This window comes from Dicentrarchus labrax, unplaced genomic scaffold (genome assembly GCF_905237075.1).
Source record: "Dicentrarchus labrax unplaced genomic scaffold, dlabrax2021, whole genome shotgun sequence".
NCBI classification, from domain to species: domain Eukaryota; kingdom Metazoa; phylum Chordata; class Actinopteri; family Moronidae; genus Dicentrarchus; species Dicentrarchus labrax.
In genome coordinates, this window is record NW_026136701.1 from 26,492,958 (window position 1) to 26,503,843 (window position 10,886).

General features: G+C 38.8%; 1 protein-coding gene across 6 annotated transcripts in view; it reads right to left on the bottom strand.

The window, feature by feature from the left end:
- The window catches only part of LOC127370657 (uncharacterized), a 47,407-nt gene that overhangs the window by 13,512 nt on the left and 23,009 nt on the right, over positions 1–10,886 (bottom strand). The window lies entirely within an intron of this gene.

Below are 10,886 nucleotides of genomic sequence, written 5' to 3' on the forward strand. Positions count from 1 at the left end.
AGTTTAATTTATTTTATCACTTGTTTACAGTTTTTATTTTGTACATAGTTAAATTTTATACTTTGTGTGGGCTATTTATATTTTTTGTATTATTTATTTCTAATTTATTATTTTCTTGTTAACTGTTTTGATTGAGCAACTTGTTTCTCTAAAAATAAAATAAAATGTCAAAGACCGAGCCATTCAGTTTCCTGTGTGAGTATATGTATGTATATAACTGGCAGTAGAATTTACTGCGATGAAAGGGGAGGGGGGGGTGGGGGGGCACCTAAAATCTTGCCTAGGGCGCCAAATTGGTTAGGGCCGGGCCTGGTGACACCCTGGTGACACCCATCCAGTGAATCTGTTCATTCTTTGTGTTTATTCAGATATTAAGCTACACTTTGGCGCCGCTTTGAGTAAGAAGCACTCGTGTTTTCTTCTGAAATATTGGCTGTAATTTTGGCGAGCTTGCTGTGTAGCGGTGGAGCATTGATTCTGTGGAAATAGTGCAGGATGAAGCTTTAGCTTTCTGTTGAGCAAATATTTCATTTGATCATTTCTTTTTGAACACAGAGTCCCAGGGGGTGTAGAGAGATTCCTGCAGGCGCAACCCGGTCTCACTCCCAAGTGGTCAAATCCTGCAGCTCGGTCAGTGGCCCTCCGCTTCAAAATGTGACGCTGTAGGTATCCAGCAGCAGAACAAAGAGGAGGATCTGAATCTTTATCTCAAACATCTTCTTTGGAATTTGTTCTTCTATTATACAAAATGACTTTTACTTTTCATCTGTTTCTGTTTAGTTTGTACTTTTATTGTTTTCTCTTGATTTGATTTCATCATTGTGCTTCTGTTTGTATCCTTTCTCCTCACTGTGTGGAACAACAATAAACCTGCTGAAATATCTGATCAAAATATCAATCAATAGAATATGAAATCAATCCTGACAGCAGGAAAGAAAATCAGTCCCTCAGTTCAGTATGTTTGTGACTCTGGCTGAGATGGAGGTGAAATATGTGAACCTGGGCTGTGGTTTACTGCTCTCTTCCTGTCACACACACTGTTTGACATCTGTTGGTTTTTGTTCAGGCTGCAGGGATCATTTCTCACTGTGGGGAGCAGACTTATAACAGGAGCAGTAGTAGGTGGCTGAATGACTGAGTTTAACTGTCTGGATCTTCAACTCACAGCCATTCCCTTTATTCACAGCTGAGAAATCATCTTTCTGAGGATGATTGTACCTGGTTCCTATGTTACAAGTGTTCTTGTTAAAATAAAGAATCCGTGTGAATGTTTCTGTGTCTTTCTTCTGGTACCAGTATACCGAACTGTAGCTACACTGGTCAGTTCCACAGCTGAAGGAGACGGTTTGACCAACTCTCCTGGTCAATGTTAAATGATCCTGACTCAGCTCTGCTGCCATGGCAACCAGCGCTGTAGAGAAACAGACAGATAGATGAAGGTTAGTGTGACAGTGTTTGTTAAAGGTTGACTTTGTTGGCTCCTGATTGGCTGGAAACACTCACCTGAACACAGACAGCACAGAGCAGCAGCTGGGAGGAAAAGCATTTTGTGCAGTGGTGTTTCCTCTGGTGAACCTGGGGAGAAGTGGCGCTCTGATGCAGCTGAGGCCAAACAAGGACGAGCTGTGAGATCAGACGAGGGCCACGTGGTTTCTAACAGGTCCTCAGACCTCCCATCAGCCCCTGCGGCCGACAGATAAGGCTGCCGCTGCTGATTGACAGCTCGGCTGAAGCTGCTGTGTGCTTTTCATTTCTTATTGACACTATTTCTCTTTGTTTTATTCTCATTATTTGGAGCTTTTTTCTGGATGATTCTTTTTTCCCAGACTTCTCTGTTTCTCTGAACTGATTCAGTGAGAAGTTTCTTCGTCTTGATTTGAATCTGACAGCAGATGAAAAATCTGGGTGACGATGATGCAGAAATAGAAAAAAGCATTCCTGTTGGCACAAACACATTCAGGTTGGTGGTGAATTTAGTAACACAGACTGTTATCTGTTGTTTAACAGCTGGGATGAAAATACAAAACTACAAATCCACAAAACTCCTCAACTGTGATTTGAAGCCTTAAACGTCCCCTTACATTTCTGTCATTTCATTTCATCATTTCATTTCTAGGACACATAAAACCTTTTCCACACACAGTATCACATCTTTATTGTGGATTCTGTTTGTAGTGCCCCCTAATGCTAACCCAAAGGAAGTAGTAGTAGGGCAACTAACATCTAGCTAGGTCCGAGGTGTGGTGCCTTTAATAGCTCAGGACGAGTTAGTATGGGGATCGAACAGTTGACAGTATTTATTGCCTCACCCAACAATATCAACAGCAATTTAGATGGAATGAAAATAAAATCTAAAGTAAAATAGAGCTCTCTCAGTTGTATAGTAAAATAAAAGAAATAGTCCTTTAAGGAGTCTGATATTGAGTTCAGAGTTCAGGGTTCAGTTCCTGATCCTTGTACGTGTGTGCACTGAGTCTGCTACTACCCGGGTAGAGTTAATAGTGTGTACGCAGTCTTATCTGTTCCTGAATGGGTAAAGTTGTCTGTGTCTGGTCGTGCGGCGGTCCTCACTGCGTCCCCGACCCTCCACAGTCACTCTGGGCTCGCCATCATTGGATCCTCTAGATTCTTTCTGGTAGCTCAATAAACCAACCTGCACAAGTAGTGCGAGTATTAAGTTACTCTGTTCTGTTCTTATTTCTAACATGAGACCTCATTAACTTATTTTCTTAGTGCATCAATAACCAGTGACTAGAACATACTTTGTTGACAATGGAATGAATTAGCACATGTAATAGCAACTGGTACTTTAAGCACCAACAAATCTTAATCATGAATTTCTATAAACCTCAACAATTGGCTCATGCGCGTAAAGCTGCATGCTGCCTGTTACTCCAGCCTTTGAGTCTGCTTTTTTTAACTTCTTAACTTTTATTCTCTTTTTGTTCATTCTTATTTTTTCACTGTAACTCTATGAAGTCCTGCCCTCTCTAACGAGGTTGTTTGAGAGAGTTTTTGTGTTTTAATAACGCTTCCACCGGGACACGCTGCCGTTGTTTACTCCAGAGAACAGCTGAACGCACTTATGCCTGCGACCACTTTACACTTGCCATTTTTGCATATTTGAAAGTGGGCCTTATTTTACTTACTTATAAAGTGGGATTATTATATATATATATATATATATATATATATATGTATATGTATATATGTATTCTGATTCTGAATTGGTATTTTAACATCTACAAATTAATTATTTACCATCACTTTCTATATATGACATTGTTTTTAACTGTTTCCAGACATCATTTTAATATTTTAGACTTTAAATATGAAATTTAATTGGATCACTACTAATGTATTTATCATGTACATTTTAATAAACAAAAGCAGCTCAAACACAGTGTAGTTGGGTTACAACTTATTAAAATGTATAACCAATTTAAAGCTGAATGATTTCAATATGAACACAATAAGTGCAATGTTCCTTTAATATTTTTACTTGCTTTTATTTTTACTTCACTTTATTTGCTAGTGATTAGCATTACAACGTTTTTAAGAACAGTGATACAATATTCATTAAGACTAACATTTAGCCTTAGGTTAACCATTACCCAATTTTATAATTATTTTAAATTATGTTATAGAATTCATCTTTACTATGTTCATATATTATTTTCCAGTGAATCCCTCACTTTCAACCTGTAGTTATCAGCTCATACTACAGTTTATATGACAGTACTTCTATCTGTTCTGTGCTGCTGTGAAGAATAAAACCTTCACTCTGCTGCCCTCTAGTGTCTGCAACAACACACTGCTTCAAACTGTACTGCTACTGTCACTACTACTACAACTGTTTCTACTATTAGTGCCTTCTGACAGGGGTGGACTGGCCATCTGGCATACCGGGCATCGTCCCCCAATGTGGGCCGTTGACCCAATGTGGTCCGGTCCGGTCCGGTCCGCTATGTTTTTTCTTTTCTTTCTCTCTCTAAATTCCCTCCAGTTGGGCCAATTGGCTACAGAGGGCTAGCAGTGTGTTGCCAGCATCGACACATATTATTGGTCTATGTTTGTCATTGTCAATCAATCAGTGCTGTCAATCACAACACAAACCAGGGTGGGCGGGACCTCATGGCATGGGCCGGAGTGGCGGGACGGGCTGCTGCTGAGCTGAAGATGGATAACCGTAAGAAACGCCCGGGTGGCGCTGAAACACTGCGACTTAAAAAGCTGAAGTCTCTGGAGGTGGAAGCTGCTAAATGTTGGACATTGACAGACCTATTTGGTGCCGGGGTCACCACCCCAGCAGGTGCTGCTGCGCCGGGAGACGAGCGAGTGGAGGCAGACATGGTGAGTAACGTTAGCCTGGTTTTTCCATTGAATGTGATGGGACCTCATTAACTGCATACTTGTGACAACATATTAGCCCAGAGTTGAAGGGCTGTGACTGTTGGTAGTTGTGCTTGATTTGGTTTCAATATGCCGAATTGTGATATTATGGGTTATTATTGTTCTAAGTTAGCCAACAGCTGCTTGTTGCCATAGCAACAGTAACCATTGACATGGACTGATGACTGGAAATAGAGATGCAGAATCAAGCTGTATTGTAAATACAGATGAGATACTTTGAATTTGAGCACAAAATACAAGTAAACCTAGAGGAAATAATGAGTTTAATTTGCAATATTTGCCATTGAATTTATTGTAATCTTTCAATTCATAGGGTTAGAGACTTAATAATGTCTCCATGTCCCTCTCAGGTTGAACACTTGACATGTGAGAGCCTGAGGAGTTGTTCCCCCTCCGTCCATTTTCAAGGACTTGCTCTCTCTCTGCCTCCACTTCACCACTTTTTGGCTACTGAGACGTCTCTGATTGGTTGAGTATGTCATGTGTCTTATAATGTGATATGAATTCATACTTGATTTGTGATGATGACTTAATAATGTTTCCATGTCTCTTTTAGGTTGACCACCCTATATATGAGAGCCTAAGGAGTTGTTTTCCCTCTGTCCCCTTTTGAGGACCTGCTTTGTCTCCTCCATCATTCACTGGGCCACTTTTGGGTTCCTGAGCTTATTTCATGTGGTGAGAGGAATGCAATATGTGTATGTTTAAAGGTTTATGTGAAGAAACATACTATATGTGTGATAAAATGACAATTGGTAATTCATAAATGTCTCTTTATATTCTCTGCTACCATCATCTCCTGTCAAACAGGAGAGAGAGAGAGAGAGAGAGAGAGAGAGAGAGAGAGAGAGAGGTTATTATGCAACTTGTTTTGTCTCAGATTGAAACAAAAGGTTTGATTAGGATTATTTCCTGGTTGAAGATTTTCATATTGATGATTTGAATTTCAAACATCTGCATATCTTTTAAGTTCAATGAACAGTTATGCAGGTAGGCCTTAGGGCTCTTTTGAGACTTCAGTCATCCTTCATGACAGATACATTTGTTCACTAAGTGTCACTACATCACAAAAAGGCTACATGGCTACATATACTTGTCAGTACACAGATACTGAGTACAAGTTGTGTTTGCTGTTTCTTGCAGGTCATGAATTTGGTGAGGAGTGGAGCTGGCTGGCTGCGGACGAGGAAGTAGGGCAATATATACATGTGCACATACACGTATATGAGAATGCATATCTATTCAGACCTGTAATTCATGTCTTAGACTTTTTCACACAGCTATAGATCATTATTTGTTTTTCAATTCTCTATTTATGGTTTCATAATGACTGAGTCACCGTTAAAACAAATGAGTTTCAGCTCTAATGCTGCTACTGTCTGTAATATGTTTCTATTTAGATTATTTGTCAGGAGATTTTGTTATTATTGTCCCAGTCTGCTTTTAACTAATGCTGGGCTTACACCAAAATATTTTCACAGTCACAGACTAAAAACTGAAAGGGTAGCATGAGGGTTCTTCCCGTTAGTCTCGTCCCACCCCTAGTCATGACATAACTTCTGTTGTGATTTGACACTATAATGAATAAAGACTGATTGATTGATTGCTATAGCTGTCAATTTTAGTCCTTGAGTTCATAGTTACGTGCTTTATTTGTTAACTGCTATCAAGGAATATGACTCTACTTTGTAGTATGCATGAGAGGAGATGCTGCGAGATTTGTGGACTTCTATGTAGTGTCTGCTGATAATGTAGTGGGCTGGTCTGGACACAAAATGCCAGGGCTGAATTTTTGTCCCAGTCCACCCCTGCCTTCTGATGTTGTTGAATTCATTTCTAGTATTTTGTTTCTATTTTAGATGTTATTGTTCAATCACACAGTCATTGAGAGTTACTGTTGCTTGATCAAACTGGTGTTTATGTAGAGCAGGGCCAATGAGCAGCATCTCAGTTTTATCAGAATTTAGGAGCAGGAAATGATGTGACATGTATTTTAACACAGCAGGCAGCAGTCCTCTAATTTAATAAAAAAGAGGTAAAATGGTGCCCCGTGTGAGGCACAGTACTGGAGGCAATTATTCCTAATTGTGCAACATTAATATTTCAGCAGGTCGTCCATGAATTGGAAGGTTGTTGGTTCGATGCCTGGCTCCTCCGTTGCATGTCAAAGTGTCCTTGAGCAAGATACTGAATGAGTTAGTTTCTGTTCGATGGGCTTTGACATCACTGTGTGAATGTGTGTGAAAAGGGCCGAATGTGGCTGTAGTGGAAAAAGTGCTTTGAGTGGTCAGAAGACTAGAAAGGCGCTACACAAGTACAGTCCATTAACCTATTAGTATTTACCAGCCCTTTAGCAGCTATTTCACCTATGGACGATACACTCTAGCTCTCAGGATCACACATTGGGTTCACTCCTGAGAACAAAGCATCAGTGTTAAATGTGAAAACTGATTCACAACACAAGAGGGCGCCTTCATCCTGCTAACCAGGGATGTAGTGGAGGTTAAAGCACCTCAACTCACTTTGTCAGCTCAGTGATCTCCTGCTCCAGCTTCTCCTGAAGCTCTTTGACTCGACTCACTTCAGTTTCCTGCTGGGATCTGACCTGCTGCTTCACATCGGAGCTTCTTTTCTGGATGAGACGGATCAGCTGAGTGAAGATCTTCTCACTGTCCTCCACTGCTTTATCAGCAGAGCGACTGATAGCCTCCACCTCACGCTCCTCTACAGCTACAAAGGGACCCATCTTTGGCCCAATCTTTCTGACTGAACATGCATTTTTGTTGTTTAGTTGAATATTTTGAATACAAATTGTTTGTGTGTCTTGAGGGGTTAGCCAGAACCAGCCTGGTTTGCCACTGTGGCAGCTACATTAGGACTCAGCTAACAGCAGCTACATTAGCAGTAAGAGTTAAGGTAGGTAGAGCAGCCGGAGGACGTCAGTGGGAAAACCAGACCATATTTCCTTCATAAAATATGATGCAGTTTCACCCAAATCACTGATGAAGTTGTGTTTCTGTACAGTAATCAGTGAGCTCTGGCCCTCCAGAAACAATCTGCTCCGGTAGAGTTTGCTCTCTTTTAGGAGAAAGAGTTTTCAGGCTTTACTGCATTCTACAAAAGTACATTTCTGGGAGAGGTAGGGTTTCTTATTGTGCATTACATAGTTCTTAAGAAGGATTGAAAATAATGCTTCATTTTTGAAATTCATTATTCACTTTTGGTCAGTGGCGGACTGGTGGCCTGGCCGCCCAACTGGCCCGCTCGGCAATTGCAGATGGTCGATACCAAAGGCTCGGTTCGGGTTGCGCTTGATTTTGAAATAAACAATCCGTCGTGCGGCTCATTAGGGTATCTGCCTCGCTGAAGCCCACACACACACACACACACACCTCCTCCCTCACCTGTAGTTCTACATGCTTGGAAAATGGAGCGAGATCGACAGCCCAAGAGGAAAGGTGGAGCAGAGAGGGAGAGGCTTAAAAAGCTAAAAGCACTGACCACAGATCAGCGAAGTGCTGTAACATAACTGATGTTTGTCAGTAAGGGAGCAGGTCAGACATTAAACACTAGTGGAGACAACAGACACACAACCAGAGCCTATCCAGCACCACCAGCTTCATGAGGAGGTTAGTTCCACTTTGACTAATACAAACTGACTTAATAAAACAAATGTTGTAAAAAAAAGTTGTAACAAAGGATATTGCAAATTTTAGAATATTGTTAACTAACATAGACACAACATAATAAATTATATGAATACTGAAATCCTTGTATTATATTATTTCATTTAACCTTTACTTCACCAGGTAAAATCCCATTGAGATTAAGAACATATTTGTTGTTATATGAACATAACCAATGCTTATAAAAATGGTCAATTAGTGAATTTGAATAGATGGAAATGATGGGTGGCTTTTTGATTTTTCTTTACAAAGGTGGAGAAGGGAGCAGTGTGAGTGAGTGAACGTTGTAACCTTTTCTTTCTTTTTTTTTTACTCACTGTGACTATTGTATCATATTTTACATTTCTTTCTGTGTGTGTTTGAAGTTTCCTTGTTTAATGTTACAGAGAATAAACCTACACATCTGCAGTGCGCCACCTGTGTACCTCTCACTGTTGCTATGATACTATGGTTGACACAGTGGTCAAATTTATAACTAGTCTGGTACCTGTTACATTAAAAATAGGATTGGTCTCAAGTTTAGGTGGATTAAAAGTGTAGTAGTAAATGAAATAGAATAGAAATTTCAGTTTATGTGATTTGAGTACAGGTTATTGCAGCACAACAGAAACATTTATTTTGTAGGGGAAAGAAACAGAAAAAGCTGTGTGTGGGCGCATGTGGAGCCTTTGCTTTATTATTTTACACTCTTACATCGGTAGGCGCCCAACCTAACTCACTCTTGGTGTTTTGCATTAATCGGGTGGTGGTGGCCTGGGATGGTACTAAATTCCCGGCCTGAATTATTGTCCCAGTCCGCCCCTGCTTTTGGTGATTAGAGTCATCTGGATACCCTTGCACTTCATGACTAACCACAGGGTGGTGGTGTTTCTCTCTGATGTTTAATGTCAGCACCAGCAGCAAAACAAAAAACCCCCAAATAAAAAAAATTATTTTCCACCCTTTCCCCCCCCCAAGGTGGAAAAAAAAATTTTTTTTTTGGAAACCAACCTAAACCAAAAAAAAAAAAAAAAAAATAAAAAAACCCCCCTCTTGTGAGAAAAAAAAAAAAAATTTAAAAAAAAAAAAAAATTTTAAATTTTAAAAAAAAAAAAAAAAAAAAATTTAAATTATTAAATCAGTCATTAAATTTACATGTATTATTATTTTATGTTATTTATTGCTGACTCATAAGATTGTTTAAAATCCAGATCATGAAGAAATAAGACTTGTCAACAGAGGTCAAGGAGCCAGAAATCCCCTCCCCTAATGAGTAAAATAAACAATAAAAACAAAAAATTAGACATCATGAATTAATCATCAAGAGAGAAACATGTCTTGAAATAATATCTGTTAATTCAATTTGAAGAAACGATGATGGTAGAGAAAAACACAAATATCTGATGAATAAAATGTCATATACTGACACAATGTTCAGTTTTCTGATAAGAAGGACAGAGGCCTCGTTAGAGTTTGAGAGAGCTGACAATCTTACAAATTGTTTTTTTCAGCAAAAAAGTTCATTAGTAGTTTTCTGATGATCCCTGTTTAAGTTTTTTCCAATTTAATTTCTTATCAGTTGAGAAACTTGAGATATGTATTTTCCCTCTACTGACACTCTAGCATAATCTCCGTCATACCTCCTGCCCCTTCCCACAATCATTATGAAATCTCACTTTTTAATATTTAATGTGCAATGTGAAACCATCTTGAAACTGTCACCAATTCCTCATTTAATTTCACTTACTAGAGTGTGTAAGTTAAGATTGCAGAGAACAAAAAAGGAAAACAAAACTTATAAACTAATGAAAAATCATTCCTATACATTTTTAGAAAACAATATTTAAGCAGAGTTTGAGGAGTTCATGAGTGTGTACAGCAGCAGATATGAATCTGTTCTCAGTGGTTATTAGGACTCATAAAAAATTGTTGACAGCGAATCAACACTTCCTTTCCTGCAGCAGACGGGCTGTGTGGGTTTCCTCTCTGCAGCCTCCTCACCGTTAGCTGCACTTTTTCACATTAATAACACAATGACAGTTACAACCATCGACTCTGGTTAAAGAATCATTCCAGGAACTTCAGTTTGATTTCAGCTCTCAGTACTCACTGTGAAAGTTGTCTTTAATTCAAACTGTTTTATTGATTCTGTAAAGGTGACAGTTTAATGACAGTTTCTCCAGCCTGACTCCAACTTGTAACATAATACAACATATTAGGACATGTGGGAAAGGATCATGGCCTGCATACATTTCTAACATCATCAATACAAAGATAATTTCTCATTTATTGGTTTTCTTTTGAACATATGTCAAATTAGAATTTTATTACAAATTATGTCAAATAGAAGGTTTTAAAAAATTTTTTTTTACAATGTATAACTTTTGTGTTTCTTTATGAAGCATTTTGTGATTCTGTCTTTAAATGTGTTACATAAATATACATCGTAATTAAAGTATAATCAGTAACTATACTAATCCATTTCATCGTTGTCAAACTGTTTAAAAAAAATATACACAATCATCATTTAGCCAACATTCAAACTTCAAACCAACTGATCAAGCAACGGTATCATCATTTTATAGCAGTTGTAGCTTCAAAGCAGCTCGCTCTGCTGTTTGTTCATGTGTGTAAATAACAGTGTCATCAGCGTAGAGTTTTACATCCTCACTGACACAATTATAAAAGGGGCTCAGCACAAAGCCAGTGACATTGATTGTGTTTCTAACTTTTTTGCTATGAAGCCAAACTGAAATTTGCAAAATAAGAACATAGAAAAAAATAAACAGTAAATATCTAGCAGACAGA